Here is a 24,599-nt window from a genome sequence, read left to right as displayed (position 1 = left end):
TAGCCTAAAAGTGGGAGAATTCTGTCCTTCCACAGCCATCATTTAATCACTCTTCATCCATACACCACTGTGTCTTATCCTGTGCAGCGTGACTTACCCACTGCCCTCCTAATCTATACAGTGACTAACCCAGTGTTCTTCTGGTTTATACAGTTACTAACCCAATGTCTTCCTAATTTATACAGTAACTAACCCAGTGTCCTCTTAATCTATACACTGTGACTAACCCAGTGTTCTAATCTATATACTGTGACTAACTTGGTATGCTCCTAATACGCGTCCTGTGAAGCACCCAGTAGCTTCACCTTTGCATCACTGCAACTTGCCATGTGCTTTTGCTCCCCTTTGTATAAGAACGCATTTTGTAAGCATCTCACAAACACACCTTAATTTATTTGGTGCTTCTACTTATCTGTGCACCATAATTCACAAGTACACTCCTCACCCTGCACCAAGGCAGCCTATGTTTTGAACTCCTACAACATCTCATTTGGCACCCTCCTCACTTATTCACCATAATTCACCCTGTTCTCTCGTTATCAATGTAGTAACTACATTTGGCGCTCCTGTTCACTTGTTGCACCGTAACATGCCCAGTCTCCTCTTCACCTGTTGCACTACGATTCACCCAGTATCCTCACCTGTGCACTGCAAATCACCTGAAGTTTAGTAAGCACACAGTCTATTTTGTATGTGGCTGTGCTAGTGTTTGCAGATCTTGATGCGAGGTTGTGTTGAAGCACAGCATTGTTCTAGGTCACTAGCTGCTCTTTTAGGCCAGCAGTGACAGGAACATAATATTGGCTCCAGACACAATTTCAAACAGAGCTTTCATTGTAAGATACTGTGTGTGACATCTGTGTTATGAAGCCTGGGAGTGAGTGAGAAATGGGTCAAGTGCAAGGGATCAAAGAATCAGGCTGAATGTAAATCGTACAGAGGACAAATTAAAAAGGAAATAAGAGAGACAAACAGACAGTAGGGGAATTGATCAGCAGCTAACATAAAGAGGAATTTAACATTCTTCCATAGACACAGTCACAGTGAAAAGGTTATCAGAGAAATAGTGGGGCCAATTAGGGATCAAAGCGAAGATCTAATGTTAAAGACCGAAACCATGGCTGAGGAGTGAAATGAATAGTTTGCATCAGTGATTACTGCAGATTTTTTTTTGTAGGTACCGAAGACTTTTGGAAACAATAATCTGGGAGAAAATCAATGGTCACTTGGATCTCAGCATCTGTGGCTCAGCTGATAGCAGTCTTGCCTCTGAGTCAGAGGTTTCCAAGTTCAAGTCTCACTCCCGAATTAGAGCACAAAATTCAAGATTGACACTCTAGTGCAGCAGTGAGAGAGGTCTACTCTGTCAAAGGTGCTGTCTTAGAAAGTTAGGATGGCCTAGCAGTCTATGATACTGTGTTCAAGTCGTGGTCTTGACTCTGGGTTTGAATCCCACTTTAGACAAATCTCATTTGTTCAATTTATCTGCAAAAAAAATTAAAATAACCCAAGCCAGCACAAATTTGCGATGGACAGATCATGGTCAATTAATTTGATTGAGTTTATTTTTAATGAGCTAACAGAGAAGGAGGCAGTGCAGTTGACTTCCAGACTTTCAAAAGGCAATACAAATTGCAATAACTGATATTAAAAAATGCATATGGGGTCTCTGGCTTTACTAATACTAGAAAATAGAACAACAGAAAGGAGGTTATGCTAAATCTTTATAAGTTACAATTTTGGCCTCAGCTGGAGAGGTTGGGCTCAATTCTGGCCACACCTTAGGAAGGAATGTCAAGGCCTTGAAGAAGGTACAGATGTGATTTGGTATCATATTATCAGGGATGAGGGACTACAGTTATATGGAGTGACTGCAGAAGCTGGTCTTGTTCACCCCCTTATAGCGGCACAATTTGATAGGGGTCTTCAAAATTATGAATGGTTTTGTTAAGCGTAAATAAGGAGAAGCCGTTTCCAGTGGTGGAATAACCAGAGGTCACAGATTTAAGCAGACTGGCAAAGGACCAGAGACAACATGAGGAAACATTTTTTTACACAGTGAATTGCTTTCATCTGGAATGCATGGCATGAGGGAGAGGTGAAAACAATTTCAAGAGTAAAGAAGATTGGATAAGCACTTAAAGAGAAAAATTTACGGGGCAAGGGAGAAAAAGCAGATGAGTGTGATTAATTGGGTATCTCTATGAAAAAGCTAATACAGGCATGCTGGCCTGAATGGTCTTTTTTCAGTGGTGTATCTTTATTTCTATGATCAGGTTCCCTGTAACCTCCGTAGCCCTTCTTTAGCCACCAGATTGGCCCTGCAGGTAGGTATGATTTGTGACTCAGTCTTAGGGTAAAGTAATTTAGCAGTCCCCAATTTCCAGTTAGGTCTCCTTTCTGACAAGTCAACTGGATATTTAATTTTCACAACACCTCACTGCATTTATATGAGATAGTAATCAAAGGCTACCAAATGAATCCTCAATCCCTGTATCTTAAACCTTTATCCAAAGACCATCTGGAAATTTGCCGTCCTCCACGTCTGGAAATACTTTTGTTACGATCCCAGTTGATATTATAACTGGAAGCGAATATCCCAGAATGGAATTCTGGCTCAAAAGACCATAACTTTTACAAAAGATGGAAGAACAGAGTCACAGGACTACTGATTAGTTTTAACAAGGAAAAAATGATTTCTTAAACATGAAAAGTTGATTCTGATACAATATTCCTTTACTCCCCCGTAGTTTAACAGTTACATATTTTAGAATTAACACAGATCACAAACATATTTTAGAATTAACACAGATTACAAAGTGCATTTTAAGTCACAAAGTTAAGACAACCATCATCCCTATATCAAAGAAAAGTCAGGCAGCTTGCCTTAATGACTACACCCAATGGCTCTGTCATCCATCATCATGAAGTGCTTCAAAAGGTTCATCATGGCACACATCAACTCTGGTCTCTCAGGTTGCCTGGACCCACTACAGTTCGCCTATCGCTGCAACAAGTCCACAGTAGACATCATCTCCCTGGCCCCACACTCAACCTGAATAACAAGGACACTTGCGTCAGACTTCTGTTTATTGACTACAGCTCAGCCTTCAACACCATAATCTCATCCCCAAACTCCATGGCCTAGGGCTCAGCTCTTCTCTCTGAGACTGGATCCTAGATTTCCTAACTCGCAGATTGCAATCAGTAAGTATAGGTAAAACACCTCTTACACAATTATCCTCAATACCGGTGCCCCACAAGGCTGTGTCCCCAACCTCTTATTATACCCGTTATGCACTTATGACTGCGTGTCCAAATTCTGCTCCAACTCCATTTTCAAGTTTGCTAATGACACCACCATAGTGAGTCGGATCTCAAACACTAACCAGACGGCGTATAGGAAACAGATAAAGAATGATGCAATGACAATAATGTCTTCCTTAATGTCAGTAAATTGAAGGAGATAGTCATCAACTTCAGGAAACATATTGGAAGACTTGCCCGTCTACATCAACAGTGATGAAGTGGAAATGGTCGAAAGCTTCCAGTTTCTAGGTGTCCAGATCACCAATAACTGCCTGGTCTCTCCACACCAACACTATAGTTAAGAAAGCCCATCAACAATTCTACTTTCTCAGGCAGCTAAGGAAATTCAGCCTTTCCAATTTTTACAGATGCACTATAGAAAGCATTCTTTCTGGTTGTATGGTTCACAGCTTGGTATGGCTCTTCCTTTGATCAATACTGCAAGAAACTACAAAGGGTTGTGAATGTAACCCAGTCCATCAGACAAACCAGCCTCTCATCTGTTGACACCGTCAACACTTTGCACTACCTTGCAAAAGCAGCCAGCATAATCAAGGACCCATGCATCCCGGATATATTCTCTTCCACCTTCTTCCTTTGGGAAAAAGATACGGAAGTCTGTGGTAGCATACCAACTGACTCAAAAACAGCTTCTTCTCAGCTGTCATCAGATTTTTGAATGGACCTTATATTAAACTGATCTTTCTCTACACCCTGGCTATGACTGTAACACATATTGTCACATGTAGTAGTACACATATTGTCACATGTAGTAGTTTTGTTTCTTGCATGCTTTATAAAGCATACCATCCATAGAGAATGAGAGAATGCAGAATGTAATGTTAGTCACAGCTAGGATGTAGATAAAGATCAAGCTGATTAATACGAGGTAGGTCCATTCAGAAGTCCGACAGCAGCAGGGAAAATCCTGTTGTTGAGTCGCTTGGTACGTGTCCTCAGATTTTTATATCTTTTGCCCGGCGGTTGGTGGGAGTACGTCTGAGGTGCATGGGGTCCTTAATTATACTGGCTGCTTTTCCAAAGCAGCGGGAAGTGTAGACAGAGCCAATGGATGGGAGGCTGTTGTAATGGACTAGGCTTTGTTCACAACCCTTTGTAGTTTTTTGTGGTCTTGGGCAGAGCAGGAGCCAAACCAAGCTGTGATACAACCAGAAAGAATGCTTTCTATGTGCTTCTGCAACAGTTGGTGAGATAGATTAGCTATGGTAAATGTGTGGGGTTAGACCATGATATAGGAATAGAATCAGGCCATTTAGCCTATCGAGTATGCTCCACCATTCCATCTTGGCTGATATGCTTCTCAACCCCATTCTCCTGCCTTTATAATTTTTGATCCCTTTACTAATCAAGCACCTATCTATCTGTCTTAAATACACCCAATGACCTGGCCTCCAGAGCCTTCAATGATTCACCACAACTCTGGCTGAAGAAATTCCTCCTCATCCTGGCCCTAAAGGGTCATCCTTTTACTCTGAGCCTGTGTCCTAGTCTCTCCTAGTAAGGGGAACATTTTCTCCACATCTACTCTATATCCAGGGTTACAGGGATAGGGCCTGGATAAGATGCTGGGTCAAAAGAGTCGGTACAGACATGATGGGCCAAATCTGTAGAGATGCTATGAAAAAAAAGTTGATACAGAATGGTCTCTTCTGCACTGTAGAGATTCTATGAAAAAAGTTGGTACAGAATGGTCTCTTCTGCACTGTAGAGATTCTATGAAAAAAGTTGGTACAGAATGGTCTCTTCTGCACTGTAAAGATTCTATGAAAAAAATTGATACAGAATGGTCTCTTCTGCACCGTAGGGATTCTATGAAATGGTTTGAATTTGGTTGTGGGAGGGGTGGGGAGCTGCATTCACTGTGAGAAGCTCTATTTGGAACCACATCTTTACACCTGCTGGGTGAAGGCCACCTGCCCCGCTCTCGCGAGATTTCTCCCGTCACTTCCCGCGAGATCTGGCCACCCCGCGAGACTGTGCTGCTCTCGCGAGGTTTGGCGCCAGGCCCCGCCATGTTGTGCTGGTATTTTGGTTTCGCTTGGATTGCTGACGGCCGCGGCTAGGAGCGGCCTGGCCCGGCTCGGCTGGTGGAGCCGGCCGCTGTCCGCCTGGAGACGCGCGCGCGGGCGGAGGGAGAGGAGCGGCAGTGGTGACGGTAAGTGGAGGCCGTGTGGCAGTGCATCGCGCAACCTCCGGGGGCTGCAGCGGAGGTGGCGGACCCCCCCCCCCCGCAGCGGGGCCCGGAATCCGGGACCTGCCGAGCGGTGCCAGCCCGGCTGTCACAGGGCGCCCGCGGGGCGGGGCGGGGCGTGGGGGTAACTGTTAGTGTGGGACGCCACCGCCAGGTATCTTCCCCAGGTCCGCTCCTAGTGATGGTCAGTGTTGCTTCACTGTCCTGGCCCTGTGTTAGTGTGGGTCATTGTGGCTTCACTGTCCTGGCCCTGTGTTGGTCAGTGTGGCTTCACTACCCCAGACCCTGTGTTAATGTGGGTCAGTGTGGCTTCGCTGTCCTGGCCCTGTGTTGGTCAGTGTGGCTTCACTACCCCAGACCCTGTGTTAATGTGGGTCAGTGTGGCTTCACTGCCCTGCCCCATTGTGTTAGTGATGGTTAGTATTACTTCACTGTCGATACCCTCTATTAGTGTGGGTCAGTGCGGTCTGGGTATCCATAACCCCCCTCATTCTTTTAGTGTGGATCAGTTTGGCCTGAGTATCCTGCCCCTGGCTCCCTATTACTATAGTTCATTGTGGTCTAGTGTCCAGGCATGCTGAGAGTGTGGCTTCAGTGCCCTGTTACAGACCTCCCGTGAGTGTGGATCAGTGTGGTGCGTCCCCTGCACCTGGCCCTCTCTTATTCTGCGTCAGTGTTGTCTTAGTCTCCTATCCCAGGCCTACTGTGAGTGAGAATCAGTACGGTCAGAGTGTGCTGCTCCAGCGATCATAAAAGGATATTGTCATTTGTTGCAACCTTTGAATTGTTTCCTGGTTATGGGTGGACCTGAGCTGTGTGTGTGTGTGTTGACTTGCCTAACAATGGAAGATTGCAAGCTTGTTAATCCTTTTGTGGCTGTCTCAGTAAACCACTGCTTGAGCATCAAGGCCTTAGTACTTGTGATCTAACCTGGCTTGTCACATTATCATGGCTGAACTTTGGAGAGATGGACTGTCAGTATGGGATAAGGACTCTTGAGTACTCTGCTTCAGTTAAATCTGCCAGCCTGTGACCTACTAGTTTGTTTCTACCTGGGCAAATAGCAGGATTCTGATAGCTCCACTAGACCCTACGTCAGGGTCTTTAACCATTTTCCCAATGTTTGCCTAAGCTAATTGGAATGCAAACACATTAATGAATTTCTGCATGTCAGTTACTCTACTGATTGAAATAAATATTGAATTGTAGAGTCTGCCAACACAAGGATGCCATTTGACCAATGGTACTGCTGTTGGCTCTAACCAATTAATTCCAAACCCGGCACATCCTCCTTTTTGCCGTTGTCCTGCAATGTTTCCTTTTTGGGTAACTTTGAAAGTTACTTCAAAATCTGCTTCCACTTTCAGCAGTGCATTTCAGATCATTTCACTAATAAGGCTTTCCCCTTCTTTGAATCATAGAATCCCTGTAGTGCAGAAGTTCAGCCTATCAAGTCTGTAGTGACTCTGACAGAGCATCTTATCAGGCTTATCCCCTGACCTATTCCTGTAACCCTGTGCATTTACCCTGCTGACTTTCATTCTTAGGACACTAAGGGGCAATTTAGCATGGCCAATCCACCTAACCGGCACATCTTGGACTGTGGAAGAAAACCAGATCACTCAAAGGAAACCCATGTAGACGGGGAGAATGTGCAAACTCCACATAGGCAGTTACCCAAGGCCAGAATTGAAGTGGGGTCCCTGAGCAGTGATGCAGGAGTGCTTATCATTGTGCTGCCGTCTCCCTCTTGGTTTTTTTTTGCCACCTTTCTTAAAATATGTATTGTAGTTGGTTTTGCTTTTTTTCAGGGTTTTCAGGCAGGTGATAATGAAGTTAACTGTACATGCTGAATGGTACTAACTTTTGTTTTTAAGTCACATTAATTGCAAACCCGTTTCAACACATTTGATGTTTTTCTTAAACGTTTAGTGATGTTTAAAAACCTTAGTGCCTATTATCACACCTTTCAAAGATGCCCCAAAACACTTAACCAATGAAATGCTTTTGGAGTATAATCACTGTTATAAGGTTGGAAAAGTGGCAATGAAGTTGCATGCAAAAAGTTCCCACAAACAGCAAGGTGAAAATGACCAAATAATCTGCTTTCATGGCGATTGGTTGAAAGATAAATATTGGCTGGAACACCAGCAATAACTCCCCTGTTCTTCTTTGAATTGGTGCTTGGATGCTTTTACATGCAGGTCAGAGGTTTCTGTTTAACATTTCATCGGAAAGGTGACACCACCAACGGTGCAGCAGTGCCATTGTGCTGCATTGGAGTGTCAGCCAGGTCTTAGTGCTGAAGTCCCTGGACTCCAGAGGGAGTGTGTTGTTGGTGGAATTTGACTGGACTGTTCTTTCTGTGAGCATTGTTCCTTATCTCTTCGTGACTGGATGTGAACATAAGAACTCAAGAAATAGGAGCAGGAGTAGGCCATCTAGCCCTTCCAGCCTGCCCCGCCATTCAGTAAGATCATGGCTGATCTGTCGTGGCTCAGTTCCACATTCCCGCCCTCTCCCCATAACCCTTAATCCCCTCGCTTATCAAAAACCCATCAACCCGTGTCTTAAAAATATTTAGTGAGGTAGCCTCCACCACTTCAACAGGCAGAGAATTCCAGAGATTCACCACCCTTTGAGTGAAGAAGTTCCTCCTCAACTCCGTTCTAAACCGCCCCCCCTTTATCTTGAGGCTGTGCCCCCTAGTCCTACTGTCCTTTCTGAGCGGGAAGAGTCTCTCCACCTCTATCCTATCCATCCCATTCATCATCTTATACGTCTCAATGAGATCTCCCCTCATTCTTCTAAACTCTAACAAGTACAAGCCTAGTTTATTCAGCCTCTCCTCATAGCTCAACCCCCTCAACTCCGGTATCAGCCTAGTAAACCTCCTCTGCACTCCCTCCAAGGCCAAGATATCCTTGCATAAGTGCGGCGCCCAAAACTGCACACAGTACTCCAGCTGCGGCCTCACCAATGCCCTATACAGCTGCAGCAAGACCTCCCTACTTTTATATTCAATCCCCCTCGCTATGAAGGCCAGCATCCCATTAGCCTTCCTGACCACCTGCTGCACCTGCAGGCTGGGTTTTTGCGACTCATGCACAAGGACCCCGAGGTCCCTCTGCACCGTCGCCTGCTGCAGTTTTTTGCCACGTAAGTAATAGTCCTTCCTACCATTCTTCCTACCAAAGTGGACCACCTCACACTTGCCAACATTAAATTCCATTTGCCAGTTCCTGGCCCATTCGCCCAGCCTATCTAGATCCTTCTGCAGACTCTCCACACCCTCCGCGCAATTTGCCGTTCCACCAATCTTGGTGTCATCAGCAAATTTCCACACCATACACTCGGTTCCCTCCTCCAGATCGTCTATATAAATGGTAAATAGCTGAGGCCCCAGCACTGACCCTGGGGCACTCCACTAGTCACCAACCGCCAATCCGAATAGCACCCATTAACCCCCACTCTCTGCCTCCTATTTGACAACCAATCCTCTATCCACGCTAACACCCTACCCCCAACTCCATGCCCCCTTACCTTCTGCAATAACCTCCTGTGAGGTACCTTGTCAAACGCCTTCTGAAAATCAAGAAAGACCACATCCACCGGCTCTCCTCTATCCACCGCCCTGGACACATGAGGAACGACAATTGGCCAAGCTTTTTGTGAGAGGTGAATCTTGAGTTGTACACACATAGTATTTTGTGTTTTTATTCAAACAATGGAAAATTGTATCAGCATGTTGCAAGCTAGTGAAGACATTTCTGGAATTACTGCCTGTTTTGTTCCTGTAAAATTATCTTGGCCCTTAGAATGTTCAGAATAACTGAGCATTCAGCCCATCAAGTAATATGCAAATGCATTTCTCCATCTAAGCCACATAGAACAACCCATTATCCATTCTCACACCCTGTAACGCTTTTCCACTTTCAGCAATGGTTGCAATTCCATTTTTAGAGAATTTATTGCCTCTGATTTGACCACAGTTTGTGGTAGAGAATTCAGTTTCCATATAAATATTTTTCTCATCTATGCTTTGATTCCACATATGGGGGAATAGTGGTAATGTCAGAGGCCCAGGCTACTGCACTGGGGACACAGGTTCACGTTCCAGCACAGCAGTTGATGGAATTTAAATTCAATAATTAATTTGATTGAATAATTTTTAAAAAAATGGAATTGAGCTGGTGTCAGTAAGGGCTCCAAAATCTATCTAGTTCACTAATATCTTTCGGGGAAGTAAATCTGCCTTTCCACACCTGGTCTGATTACTTACGTCTGCTAACTCTCAGCAATGTGATTGACTCTTAATTGACCTCTGAGATAGCTTAGCAAGCCACTCAGTTGTACCCAATTGCTGCAGAAAAATTAAAACGGAATAAAACTGGTGAGCCACCTGGCACAACTTGAGTACTGGAAACATCACACCCAGCTCTGTCAATCCTGTGAAGTCTTCCTTCCTAACATCTGAAGGTTTATGCCAAAATTGGGAGAGCTACCCTGTAGATAAGTCAAGCAACAACTTGACAGTCATACTCACTGCACCAGCCCTGCAGCCAATGTCTCAGACATCACTGTCCCACTAACAGGACAGACTCAGCAGAGATGGTAGCACAGGTGTACAGTCAGGAGATGTTCTCCTGGCAGTCATTGACTTAGACCCGGACCCCAGCAGAAATGTTCACCTGATGCCAATGCCCTTCCTCAGTTGAAGAATCTGTACTCCTCCATGTTGAATGTCACTTGGAGAGAGCACTGAGGATGACAAGGACACAGAATGTACTCCAGATGAGGTCCTCATTCGCCATCGCCAGGAGTGGCTTGGTAAAATCAGTACTGACTCGGCTGAGTCCTGAAGGGCCAGGGCATTTCTACCAAACTTAGTCTGTGGCAGATGGTGAGGGGAGCAGCAAGAGGGAAAAACCTCGTGGCTTGGCATATGCCTTACTTTACCATCACCTTCATCCCAGAGATCAATCCTGGTTTAATGAAGAGTGCAGGAGGACAGAGCAACAGCAAAACCAGGCATACTTCAAGATAAGGTGTCAACTTGGTGAAGTGACAACATGTAACCTCAGATTACATAACCTGAGAATCACCATACCTCAGGTAAAGGGCAGGGTTGAGAAGGTGACATTTCATGAATAATCTCTGATGTCTGGGAATTGAGCCTGGACACTATTGGCATTGCTCTGCATTGCAAACCAGTTGTCAACTGAGCTGAGCTGAATAGTAAAAGCACCAAATGAAAAACCAAGTTAAGCGATTTAAGCTCTGCAGTTCTGGGACATCCAATCGTGAATAGAAATAATGATGGATAACTAAAGTACCCACCAGAAGATGAGGTTCCACAAGTATCCTCATTCTGAATGATTGAGGAGCACAGTATACCAAAACAAAAGTCGAGGCCGATGCATTTGTAGCCATTTTCAGCCAAAAGTGCTTAGTGGATGATCTGCCTCTGCCTCATCTTCAGATCCCCAGCATCAGATGTCAGTCTTCAGCCAATTCACTTGACTCCATGTGATACCAGGAAACAGCTGAACTGTCCAATGTGACCATATCATCCCATCAGCTTTCTCTCAATTCTCAGCCAAGTGATGACATGTGATATTGACAGTGCTGTCTAGCCGCACTTGCACATCTATAATCTGCACACGGCTCAGTTCAGATTTTGTTAAGACCACTTGGTTCCTGACCTTATTACAGCCTTGATCCAAACATGGACAAAAGTGCTGAAATGAAGAAGTGAGGAAGTAGTGACTGCCCATGACATCAAGGTAACATTTGACCAAGTGTGGCATCAAAGAATCCTGGCAAAATTGAAGTCAATGGGATCAGGAGCAGGGGAGGGGGGCTACTCTTCACTAGGTGGAGCCATACCTAGCATAAAGGAAAATGGTTCTTGTTGGTGGAGGCCAGTCATCTTAGTCCCAGGATGTTGTTGTAGGAATCTCTCAGGGTATTGTCCTAAGATCAGCCATTGTCAGCTGCTTCATCGCCGACCTTCCTTTCTTCATAAGGTCAGAAGAGGTGATGTTTGCTGATCATTGCACAATTTTCAGTATTATTTGTAACTCAAACACTGAAGCGGTTTGTGCCAATATGCAGAAGGACACAGGCACTGTTAGTCTTGGGCTGATAAAGCAATTAACATACTGCACAAATATCAGGCAATGACTGTCTCCAGCAAGGGAAAATCTAACCATTGCTTCTTGATAATATTGCTATTGCTGAATCCTCCACTGTCAGCATCCTGGTAGTTACCATTGACCAGAAACCTGAATCAGCTGTATGAACACTGTGGTTAAAAGAGCAGATCAGAGGCTGGGAATTCTGTGGCAAGTAACTCACATCCTGACTCCCAAAAGCCTATCCATCTTCCACAAGGCACAAATCAGGAATGTGATTGAATACTTGCCTGCATGAGTGTGGCTCTAATGATACTCTAGAAACTTGACAACATCCAGGATAAAACCATCTGCTTGTTCCGCACCTCATTCACCAATAAAACATTACAATGGCAGCAGCATGTACTATATAGAAGATGCACTGCAGCAACTCTCCAAGCTCTTTTAACAGCATCCTCCAAACCTGTGATCTCCACCATCTATAAAAAGAGAAGAGCGACAGATGAATGGGAAAACCCAAAGCACTCTCTAAGCCCCTCGCTATCATAACTTGCACTTGTATTGCAGTTCCTTCACCATGGAGAGATTAAAATCCTGAAATTCCCTCCCCAGCAGCACTGAGTATATCTACACCAGATAGACTGCAGTCCTTCAAGGATAGTTAGGGATGGGCAACAAATGCTGGCCTTGTCAGCAATAACCACATCCAATGAAATAATTCTTACAAGTATCTTTGATCCCTATTCTCTAACTACTTTTTTATGATTAGTGTAAACACTACTTAACCTGTGTCATCATGAAGACTGATATCTGTTCTTCAATGTTCAAGTGATTCTTAATAGAACTTCAAACTTAAGTGGATTTTTGATGGGGCAGAGCAGGAGAAACTATCTTTGTACCTGTGTTGGTACACAGGGCACATACTTAAGGTGCCAGAGAGATGAAGAGAATTTATGTAGCAGGTTGTTCTGATTGGGAATACACTAAATACACTGGTGATGAAAGTAGAGTCAATAGCGATGTGCAAAAGTAAATTGGGAAAATAAGTATAGGGCTTTGAGGAAATAGAAGGAATGGGATTAATTGGATAACTCTCTTCAAAGAATCAGAATAGGCACAGTGGGCTGAATAACCACCTCCCAGATAACCAAGTTAATAATAGGGTGAGTAGATTGTACGTGTGGTTCATGCAGTGTTTTAGTTTTGAGGTTTTGGTTTGGATCTGGCTGTGGAAGAAGAAACATCCTTTCAGGCAAAGTTAAGTTGAAATCTTTACACCCTTTCCAAAGCATTCATATATTCTGATTAAAAGAATTCAAAACTTCTAACTGAAGGACTCCGAAAGTGAGTTGGACTTCTGGTAAAGCCAGCTGAAGAGAGAGAATTTTAGATGCAAGACTCTAAAACAAAGTTGAATCCTGACCCAAGCTGGCTACACTTGGTCATCCCTAGTGTCTTATGCTGAATGGGGAGTCTGCACCTATAGGATGACTGGACATTTGAAGGGACAACTGTGCCAAAGCACAGGTTCAAAATCCCAGTCTATATATTTGAGACAACACTCAGACCAAGTAGTTAATCTTCCCACCTTTGAATAGTATCTGACTTGGGTCCATTTGAAGTATAATTCAAATGAAGGTAGACGGAAAATGAATTTAAGGAGGTTGTTCTAGGTTTTAAGTAACAGTTTATTGTCCTTCTAATATCTTTAACTTTTTAAAATAGAGGATACATATTAGAATTGATGTTCTTTGATTTTTGTCTAATAAAATTCTCTCAGTTTAAACCATGAACCTTGCAGCTTAATGTTAGTGAATATGTTTTTCTTGGATCCTTGGTACAATTATATATCTTCCAGTTTCTTGTCATCAGCAAATCTCAATACTGATGTATCCACTCCTAACTCCAGATTGTTTTTGCAATGATGATGAGAACCGCTCCAATATGTACACTTGGAACACCACTCACTGTACTTTCCTTTACCCAGGTCTTTCAGCTCTCTCCTGATTTTTCTATTCCAAATGGAAAACTATTTCCTATGAGTCTCTTCTGGTGCATAAAAAGAACAAGAAAACACAGCACAGGAACAGGCCCTTCAGTTCACCAAGCTTGCGCCGATTCCTAATCATTATTTAGACCCACTACTTTTCATTATATGCATTTACTATCCCTCTGTTCTCCTCCCATTCATGTGTCTTATCAAAATACACCTTGAACATTGCTAATGTGCCTGCTTCCACCACCTCCACTGGCAGTGTTCCAGGCATCTACCACCCTCTGTGTGAAAAACTTTCACAACACCAGGTTAAAGTCCAACAGGTTTATTTGGTAGCAAAAGTCACCAGCTTTCAGAGTACTGCTCCTTCGTCAGATAAGTGGGAGTTCTATTCACAAACAGGGCATATAAACATAGAACATTACAGCACGGTACAGGCCCTTCAGCCCTCGATGTTGCAACCTAAAGCCCATCTAACTTACACTATTCCAATATCATCCATATGTTTATCCAATGACCATTTAAATGCCCTTACTGTTGGCGAGTCCACTCCTATTGCAGGCAGGGCATTCCACGCCCTTACTACTCTCTGAGTAAGGAACCTACCTCTGACATCTGCCCTATATCTATCAGCCCTCAGTTTAAAGCTATGTCCCCTCGTGCTAGCCATCTCCATCCGAGGGAAAAAGGCTCACACTGTCCATCCTATCTAATCATCTGATCATCTTATATGCCTCTATTAAGTAACCCTTTAACCTTATTCTCTCTAATGAAAACAGCCTCAAGTCCCTCAGCCTTTCCTCCTTAAGACCTTCCCACCATACCAGGCAACATCCTGGTAAATCTCCTCTGCAGCCTTTCCAATGCTTCCACATCCTTCCTATAATACGGCAACCAGAACTGCACACAATACTCCAAGTGCGGCCATGCGGCCACACCAGAGTTTTGTAGCTAGGCACTCAATTTACAAAATAATGGTTGGAATGTGGGCCTTTACAGGTAATCAAGTCTTAAAAATACAGACATTGTGAGTGGAAAGAGTGTCAAGCCCAAGTTAAAGGGATGTGTACTTCTCCAGACAGGACAGTTAGTGAGATTTTGCAAGCCCTGCAAGTCATCGGGGTTACAGATAGTGTGACATGAACCCAAGATCCTGGTTGAGGCCATCCTCGTGCGGAACTTGGCTATCAGTTTCTGCTCAGTGACTCTGCGTTGTTGTGTCGTGAAGGCCGCCTTGGAGAATGCTTACCCAAAGATCAGAGGCCGAATACCCGTGACTGCTCAAGTGTTCCCCAACAGGAAGAGAACACTCTTGTCTGGTAATTGTCGAGCAGTGTTCATTCATCATTTGTCGTAGCGTCTGCATGTTCTCCCCAGTGTACCATGCCTTGGGACATCCTTTCCAGCAGCATATCAAGTAGACAACATTGGCTGAGTTGCAAGAGTATGTACTGTGTACTTGGTGAGATGTTGGCATCCGTGTCGATGATCTGGCACATCTTGCAGAGGTTGCTGTGGCAGGGTTGTGTGGTGTCATAGTCACTGTTCTCTTGAAGCTGTGTAGTTTGCTGCGGACAGTGGCCTGTTTTGAGGTTGTGTGGTTGTTTGAAGGCAAGAAATGGGGGTGTGGGGATGGCCTTGGTGAGATGTTCGTCTTCATCAATGACATGTTGAAGGCTTCGAAGAAAGTGGTGTAGCTTTTCTGCTTCAGGCAAGTACTGGATGATGAAGGGTACTCTGTCCACCATGTCCCACGTTTGTCTTCTGAGGAAGTTGGTGCGGTTTTTCACTGTGGTGCGTCGGAACTGTCAATCGATGAGTCGAGTGCCGTAACCTGCTCTTACGAGGGCGTCCTTCAGCGTCTGGAGGTGTCTGTTGCGATCCTCCTGATCTGAGCAGATCCTGTGTACACAGAGGGCTTGTCCATAAGTGATGGCTTCTCTAACGTGCTTAAGGTGGAAACTGGAGAAGTGGAGCATCATGAGATTATCCATGGGCTTATGGTACGGTGAAGTGCTGAGGTGACCATCCTTGATGGAGATTCGTGTGTCCAAGAATGCAACTGATTCCAGAGAGTAGCCCATGGTGAGTCTGGTGGTGAGGTTGAACTTGTTGATGTCATCATATAGTTGTTTCAGTGATTGTTCACCATGAGTCCAAAGGAAGAAAATGTCATGGATGTATCTAGTGTATAGCATCAGTTGAAGGTCCTGTGCAGCGACAAAAGCTACTGACTTCTGTTACCAAATAAGCCTGTTGGACTTTAACCTGGTGTTGTGAAACTTCTTACTTTGTTTACCCCAGTCCAAAGCAGGCATCTCCACATCGTGAAAATCTTTATCCACATGTCACCCATAAACTTTCCCCCTTCACCCTGAACCTATACCCTGTTGCAGTTGACCTTTCCACCCTGGGAAAAAGCCTCTGACTATCCACCCTATCTATGCTTCTCATAATTTTCTAGACCTCTATCAGGTTACTCCTTAGCCTCAGTCTTTCCAGTGAAAACAAAGCGAGTTTGTACAACTTCTCTTCATACCTACAACTCCCCTGACCAGGCACATCTTTGTAAACCCTCTTTACACCTTTTCCAAAGCATTCATATCTTCTGATAGTGTGGCGACCAGAACTGCATGCAATATTCAAAATGTGGCCTAACCAAAGTTCTGTACACTTGTAACATAACTTGCCAACTTTTGTACTCAGTATTCTGGCCAGTGAAGGCAACATGTTGTATGCCGTCTTGACTACCTTATCCACCTATAATGCTGCTTTCAAAAATCTGTGGACCTGTACATCCAGATCCCTCTGTCAATGCTCCCAAGGATTTTGACATTTACTATATAATTCTCATTGAATTTGATCTTCCAAAATGCATCAACTTGCATTTGTCCTGATTAAACCCCATTCGCCATTCCTCTGCCCAAAAAGCTTTACAAAAACCTTTTATTCAAATCCATGTAAACCACACCCACGGAATAATTCTCCGTTCTGTTATTTCTTCAAATAATTCTAAAAGGTTGATCAAGTACAACCCATCTCTTGGTCATTTGTGCAGACTGGCCTTGGATTAGCTCATTTTTATCCAAGTCCTTAATTTTTTCTGATATTGTAGATCCAGTAATTTGGCAACAACTAAACTGGCACACTTTTTTTTCCACAGAATTTTGCAAAATTATATTTATAACCTGCTCACACTGCATCCTTCAATGTAAACCATCAGGTTCTTGTGATAGTCCTACTGGGGGGAATTTTACAGCCTGAGATGGGGGAGGCATGCAAATTGCTGTTGAGTTCAGCAGAACCAGAAGATCCTGCTGGTAGCCAATGGTAAGCTCTCTGCCACAGGAAAACCCACTGTGGGGCTGCCAGAAAATTCCAGCCATTGTTCTTTTGAATAATGTTCCCAATTAATTACCCCTACTTGGTTAACTTAACCTGTTTGCTACTAATGAGCCTGTAGTCTTTTTATTGCCCTGGTGTTTATTTTTTTTCTCTCGTGTTCCCTTTTGTGTAATTTTCTGCTCTCATTCTACGTATCCGGACTTCCTGTAATGTTTAGCTTTTAATAGCAAATAGTTCTGAGCACCATATAAGATCACAGCACACAAGGAGGCCACTTGTCTCATTGTGTTTGTCTTGTCCCTTTTGAACAATCCAAAAATAATCCAGCTACTTCACACAATCCCTGTAGTCTTGTATCTTTATCTGCTTCAAATATCTAATTTTATCTAAAAGGATATAGTGTTCTCTGTCTCAACCACTTTGTGGTTAGATATTCCATGCTGCAATGGTGCTGTGTAAAGAAAATTCTCCTATAATCTCTCATAATATCTATCTTAACCACCACCCACCCCGTCAGAAGAAATAATATTTTTCTGTTTATCGTATCAAAACTTTTTTTAAAAAAACACCTTGATCAAATCCTTTGGTCTTCTCTTCTGATAGAAACCAGTCCAGCACCTCGAACATTTCCTTTCGACTGTAGCTCCTTATCGATGTCTGCATCTTTGTGAATATACACACACTGGCATCAATGTCATTTTTTTTAACCATTGAATCCCAAATCTGAACTGTTGCTTTGTATAAATTTGTAGAACTGGGATGAAATGTTAAGAGAGTGGTCGGGAAGAGGGAAGGAGAGAGTTTAAAGATTGAAAATAACTAGGATAAAGGAGTTGGCCTTTTACTGTGGTAAGCATTGGTTATGTGAGAGTAAGAATATAGCTGCTCCTCAGTGTGGCAAGGTTGACGGTTTTCAATTGATTTGAGATGCTGGCTTCACACACAAGATTTTCCATTTTGTTTTTTCCCTCTGGTCAGATTTGAATTTTATGTTGTGTGATTCCATTTGCCCTAAAAGTAATGTTTGCAGTATTGTGTATGAGAGGTTAAATTAAATTCTTAAAAAGCACAGAAGACAGCAAAAAGCTCCTTAAAACATAGGATGATGTGGAAAAGCAGGAGGTTCTATGGAAAGACCTGACTGAGGGTTGGTATGAGGACAGGCATGTACTGGTACTTAGGGCAATAATGATGTATGACAATATTCTATTTGAACTGAACAGTTGGATTGTACTGATGAGGAGCCATTGAGAAAAGTGCGTAGTTTAATGTTTATTTATTAGTGTCACAAATAGGTTTACATTAACACTGTAGTGAAGTTACTGTGAAAATCCTCTAGTTGCCACTCTCCAGCGCCTGTTCAGATATGTTGAGGGAGAATTTAGCATGGTCAATGCACCTAACCAGCATGTCTTTTGGACTGTGAAAGGAAACCGGAGCACCCAGAGGAAACCCACACAGACACGAGGAGAATGTGCAAACTTCATACAGATAGTGACCCAAGCTGGGAATCAAATCTGGGTCCCTGCTGGCACTGTAAGGCAGCAGTGCTAACAATTATGCTATCGTGCCATCCAAAATGAAATCTTTGAAGAAATGGCCGTTGCTGGGGCAAAGGTCTGATCATCTTTGAAGGGGTCAGAGCTGTCACTGAGGTGCTAGGTGAAGTCTGCAATGTTGTAGTGTGATGGATTTTGCCGAGGTTTGTTTTACAGTATTACTTTGGGCGTTGATCTGTTAATGTCTTTGTCTTCTGTCTGTTTGGTCTCTACAAGAGTGAATCATTCAAGCAGCATGGAGCTTTAGTTGTTGGTTGTTTGTCTTACAGACTGTAATGGGAAACCTTGAAGAAAGATGAGACAGTGTATTTTTAACAGAAAAGTTTTTAGCAATAATGTATTGATTTTGTGGAAATAGGTGTTTCTGTTTGAACTTTTGAAGATAGAACAGAGGTAAAAGTCAAGTTTTTTTTTTATATAGATGTTGCAAATTAATTTGAATTAATATATCTACTAATTCCCCTCTTGGTCATCTATGTAGACAATCTTCTGAATCTGGGAGATGCATTTGGGTGGACGAGAAGCAGGAGTCAGTCACCTGGGAAGAATGAGTCCATCTGAGGTAAGTAAAGAAGAAAGCCAGACTTGCATTCATATAACACCTTTCACTAACTCGGAACATCCCAAAGCACTTTACAACCAATAAAGTTCTTTTGCAGTGTAGTCGCTGTTGTAATGTAGCCATTGTAGCAATCGATATGTGCACAGCAAACGCCATTGTGATAATTACCAGACATTTGTTTTACTCTTTTTCATTGAGAACTTGGCCAGCAGCTCACGGAGAGGTGGTCTTCAAAGTAGTATGATGGGATCTTTTTTGTTCGCCTGAGAGGGCAGAAGAGACCTTGTTTAACATCACATTGGAAAGGACACCCCTCTGATACTAGAGCAAATCCTCATTACTGCACTATAGTGTCAGTCATGATTACATCCTCAAGTCCCTGGAAGCTATTAGTGCTAAGAGATTAGGCATGACAATGTGACAGCGAGTAACAAAACATTACTGAAGGTTGGCAAAACCATCACGATTAAGGTGGTATACTTGAAGGACATTCATAATGTCTACAAGACGTTTAAAATATAAAAACAGTGCACTAACTTGATTTTAAATCAGTATATGTGTCATACTTGCCTATAACACCTCAGGTCATCCTGTAAAAACAAATCTATTATATAATAAATTCCTTGCAGTGGATTTTGAGATTTAATCACAGTGATCCACTCATGAAGAGCAATTAACAAAAAAGATGAATAATTCTAATTAGGATAGGACTGGGTGAATGTGCCATTTTTCCTTTCGACCCATTGACCACAAGAACAAAATAAGCTTTCTCATAAATTTCGAAATAACAGGTTTAGCATTGACTATGCGTTTGTCTCTGAGCATTTTATTAATGTTTTAGGATCAAAGCCTCCGCTTTTCTCAGACGTCTGTGATGGGAATTGGTACTTTCCTCTAAGATCTTATTCTGATTAAAATACTTAGTGTGTGTTGCTTTTCCACCTGCACCACGGGCATTCTGCTGAGTGCAAGTGGAAAGCTGGTGCCCCTCATACAAGTACAGGCATGTACCTTTTATAAAAATAAAGGCATGCAGACATACTAGCACAGGGCAAAGCAAATTTGAGAATGAAAATACAGTTAATTTCTAGATAAGTTTTTGTCATACTATCATGTGTTTAATTTTGATTTATTATTGTCACATGTATACAGTAAAAAATATTGTTTCTTGTACATTATACAGACAAAGCATACCGTACATAGAGAAGGAAGGGAGAGGGTGCAGAATGTAGTGTTACAGTCATGGCTGGGGTATAGAGAAAGATCAATTTAATGTGAGATAGATCCATTCAAAAGTGTGATGGCCGCAGGGAAAAAGCTATTCTTGAGCTGGTTAGTACATGACCTTAGACTTTTGTATCTTTTTCCTAATGGAAAAAGATAGAAGAGACTATGTCTGGTGCATGGAGTCCTTGATTTTCCGAGGCAGTGGATTGTGCGGACAGAGTCAATGGATAGGAGGCTGGTTTGTATTATGGACTGGGCCATACCGAGCTGTGATGCACCATAGAAAACACACTTTCTGGTAGTATGTGTAAAAGTTGGTGATAATCATAACAGACATGCCAAATTTCCTTAACTTCCTGGGAAAGTGGAGGTGTTGATGAGCTTTCTTGTGATAGTACAGTGTGGAGGGACCGGGGCAGGTTGTTGGTGATCTGGACACCTAGAAACTTGAAGCTGTTGACCATTTCCGCTTCATCCCATTGATGTAGACAGGAGCATGTCCTCCACTATGCTTCCTGAAGTCGATGACCATCTCCTTCGTTTTGATATGCAATGCTTATTTTTATTTCTGGCCAATATATATGCTGCAGTAATCAATTGTTATTGCCACATTGCTGTCTGTATGACTTTGCTGTGTGCAAAATTGGCTACTATGTTTGCTACATTACAACATAACTACACTTCAGGAATACTTTGTTGGCAGTGAAACACTTTAGGACGTTGTGAAAGGCTCTATATATCCAAGTCTTTCTTTCTGAGTCAGTCAGAGACAGAGAGGGAGAGAGACGAATGATTTGCAACAATTATGTTTATCATCGCTTCTCGGCCTTTTGGCTAAGATCAAGTGTAGTATCGACATGCTGTGTTTGGTTGAAGTTGTTAGGCAACATTTTAGCTTCATTTGAAGCAATTTTTAGATGTTTTGGCTAAGATGCAAATGAGATCAAGTCTTGGAGGGGGAGCTATGCCTACTCCAATCAGCTTGGACCATGTAGATCAAGCCCAAGACAGGAGGTGGGAGCTGTGTCTTGTCAGCTCGAATTGGGAATGTTTCAACTTGTTGCGACTCTGAAGTGGACTTTATTTGATTGAATTGGAATAAAAACAAAAGAAAAATATGTTTATTTTCACTTAACATTTAATTCCAGAATACTGATTGCAGAAAATTTATTTTTTGTAGCAGAACAACTGTGTCTAAACTCAATTTCAGGGTGTACTCCCCAAAACTATTTGAAAGAGAAATTTTAATTAGTGGTTTGGGTTTAGCTGACTGTATTTTCATTTAGTTTTTGCTGATTGGTTATTATCTACATCAATCATGGCGATCTCCTCTGAACTGACATTGCTGACTTTCATTTTTTTTGCAAGCTCTGACCCATGAGCACTGGAATGGAAAAAGCTTTTAGTTCGACTTATGATCTGGAATACACTGAAGGAGTGGGGGAAACGTTTAATAATAGTTTCAAAAGGGTATTTGATAAACAGCTGAAAAGGCAAAAAATTGCAGGGATCTGGAACTAATCAGAGAGCTCTTTCAAAGAAGCAGTAAATGTTCTTGGACCAATTCGTAGCCTCCTGTGCTGTAAGATTATCTGCATGTGCTTAGTGGATTTTTCTTCACTAAAACAGAGCGGAGTGGATTTAGGGGCGGTCTGGACATGGCCCCTATTTACAGCACCTTGCTGCTGTGTACTAAGTTTGAGGCTTTAAATGTTAGTGAGTGGATGACGTTGGTTGCCTTGTGAGAAGGGAGGTTAGTGGATTGGGAAGTGGGATATCAGATGATCGAGGGACGCACTTGGATCGGCCAAGTGGGTGGGGGGATGGGTAGTTGGAGCTTAGGGGTGATTAGGGAGTCAATGTAGCTACCTAGGTGTTAGCTACATAACAAACTGGGTTTTAATCTGTCTAACATTTCCTGAGTAACAATCCAAATAAATACCACAAAACTATCTGAAGTCCCTGACTAGTTCAGATTTGCTCATATGTTTGGGAAGGCAGTCTTGAGGAGCAGGGGAATTGCACATTGGAAGTTTAAATTTCCCAGGTAGGGATGTACATAGGACCTGCTCAAGGTCCTGACTACATTTCAGTCATACACCTGCTCTCTGATCCGGAGATTGAAAGATTTGGCCCCATAGTCTTAATGACTGCTGGCAAGACAGACCATTGAGAGAATTTTTCGCTGGGAGTTCTAGCTCCCAGCCTTTTTGAAAGTAATCTGAAAAATGCTGACTAAATAAAACATCCCTTAAGTTGGTGAGCGATGGAGAAGAAGTAGGCACAACCAGCAATGTGATTGTCGACCACATGTCCTATCTTGTCATTTAACTTTTCTTTAGGTTCATTTGTGCCTTGGACCTCAGTATTACAAGATTATGTGAAATGTTTGAAGTTAAGCATGGTTTTAAGTCCTCATTCTCACAACATTCTACTCATACTCATTAATATTCACTATTTACGCAATGTATGCATTTGATCTTGCAAATGATTGCACTCTTGCTTGTGCACGTGGCTTACCGTCATTGCACTTGTGTTCGCTCACAATGGAAAAATATTTTAGCTTTATCTTTAAGAGAATAACGTATCATCCTAGCCCTGGCATTTGGGAGGCTGAGACATAGACTGTGTGCTCTGACTTGTGAATATCAGCGTGAAAGATCAAATCACAGAATGGTTATGGCACAGGCAGAGACCACTTGCCACTTAGAGTGCATGTGGGCTTTCTGCAAGAATAGTTCAGCTAAACTAACTCCTGGCCCCCTCACCATAGCACTGAAACTTTTTTGAAAGCCATGATTGAACCTCCCTGCACTATCCCTTCATGCAGTGTATTTTAGAACCTAACCACTTGCTGCATTTTTTTTAAAAAGGTCGTGTTGTTTTTGGCTGTTTTCCCCTCTCACTTTGTGTCTGTATCCTCTGGTTCTCGATCTTTTTGCCAGTGAGGGAAATTTCTCTCTCTCTATACCCTGTCTAGGCCCCTCATGATTTTGAACACTTCATTCAGGTAACTTTCAGTCTAAGGAAAAAACTCAGCTTCTTCCGTTTGTCCTGATGACCCTCGTTCTCGTTTTTTTTTGCATCTTTTCGAAAGCCTTCAGATCCTTCCTAAAGTGAGGCATTAGGCACACTACCCTAGTTGGGACCATACCAGTCTTTTATAAAGCTTCATCGTAGCTTCCTTGCTTTTGTACTGTCTATCTCTATTTACGAAGCGCTGAATTCTGCCCTTTTTAATTACATATTGCCCTCCCACCTTCAACATACCTGCAAGTCTTTTTTTTCTTGCACTGCCTTTAGAACTGTGCCCTTTACTTTATATTGCATCTCCTCTTCAAGCTTCTTGAATTCAATAAGTGATTTTGGAGGATGATGTACTCCCAATTTTTGTGTTTTGTGTTTCAAATTTTGTTCCGTACATCTAAGTTTAGGTTATTAAGAAAAGCAGTAATCCTAAGAGCAAATTACTGCTGGTGGAATCTGGAACAAAAACGGAAAATGCTGAAAAATCTCAGCAGGTCTGACAGCATCTGTGGTAGCCATGATGTGGAAATGCCAGCGTTGGACTCGGTGGGCACAGTAAGCGTCTCTTAACAGCAGGTTAAAGTCCAACAGATTTATTTGGTATCACAAGCTTTTGGAGCACTGCTTTATTGTTAGGAGAGCATCTGTGAAGAGAGAATAGAGTTAACGTTTTGAGTCTGGATGACCCTTTGAAGGAGCAGTCCATTCAACCTGTCGCGTCTGCTCCACCATTGAGTTAGATCATGGCTGATCATCTATCTCAACTCCATTTTCCTGTGCTATCTCCATTCCCCTGATATCAGTCTTCAGAAATCTATTGATTTCTGTCTTCAATATGCTCAGTGACAAATTCCACTGCTCCAAAGATTCGCCATCCTCTAAGAAATTTCTCCTGAAATGACTTTTCCTTTATTCTGAGACTGTGCCCCCTAGACTCACCAGCCTGTGGAAACATCCTCTCTAAATCTACCCTGTCATGTCCTGTGACATTTTTTAAAGTTTCAATGTGATCGCCTTTCATTCTTTGAAACTCTACATAAGATAGGCCCAGTTTTCTCAATCTCTCCACATAAAACAATCCTTGCACACCAGGGATTAAGTCTGGTTAGCCCCTATTGCACTGCCTTTTGTCTATGGCAAGTAAATCCTTCCTTAGATAAGAAGACTAAAACTGTACATGTGCTGCAGGTGCGGTCATGCCAAGGATCTATACAATTGCTGCAGG

The 24,599-nt window shown here is 42.7% G+C and overlaps 1 protein-coding gene and 1 pseudogene across 4 annotated transcripts in view; both read left to right on the top strand.

Annotated features, from left to right (window-relative positions):
• Window positions 1-5,334: 5,334 nt before the first annotated feature.
• Window positions 5,335-24,599, top strand: part of tab2 (TGF-beta activated kinase 1 (MAP3K7) binding protein 2) — a 39,643-nt gene continuing 20,378 nt past the window's right edge. For 2 of the 4 annotated variants that reach the window (XM_080200118.1, XM_080200115.1), the window contains exons 1-2: window positions 5,335-5,485; window positions 19,040-19,120. The gene's annotated coding sequence lies outside the window, so the exon portion shown is untranslated. The remainder of the gene's footprint in view (window positions 5,486-19,039; window positions 19,121-24,599) is intronic. The other 2 variants (XM_080200119.1, XM_080200117.1) reach the window with 1 other exon arrangement.
• Window positions 21,162-21,340, top strand: LOC145351267 (U2 spliceosomal RNA; annotated as a pseudogene).

The sequence above is a fragment of the Carcharhinus amblyrhynchos genome, chromosome 12 (genome assembly GCF_965287045.1).
Source record: "Carcharhinus amblyrhynchos chromosome 12, sCarAmb.v2.hapA, whole genome shotgun sequence".
Taxonomy (NCBI): domain Eukaryota; kingdom Metazoa; phylum Chordata; class Chondrichthyes; order Carcharhiniformes; family Carcharhinidae; genus Carcharhinus; species Carcharhinus amblyrhynchos.
This window is presented reverse-complemented; position numbering and strand designations above follow the sequence as displayed.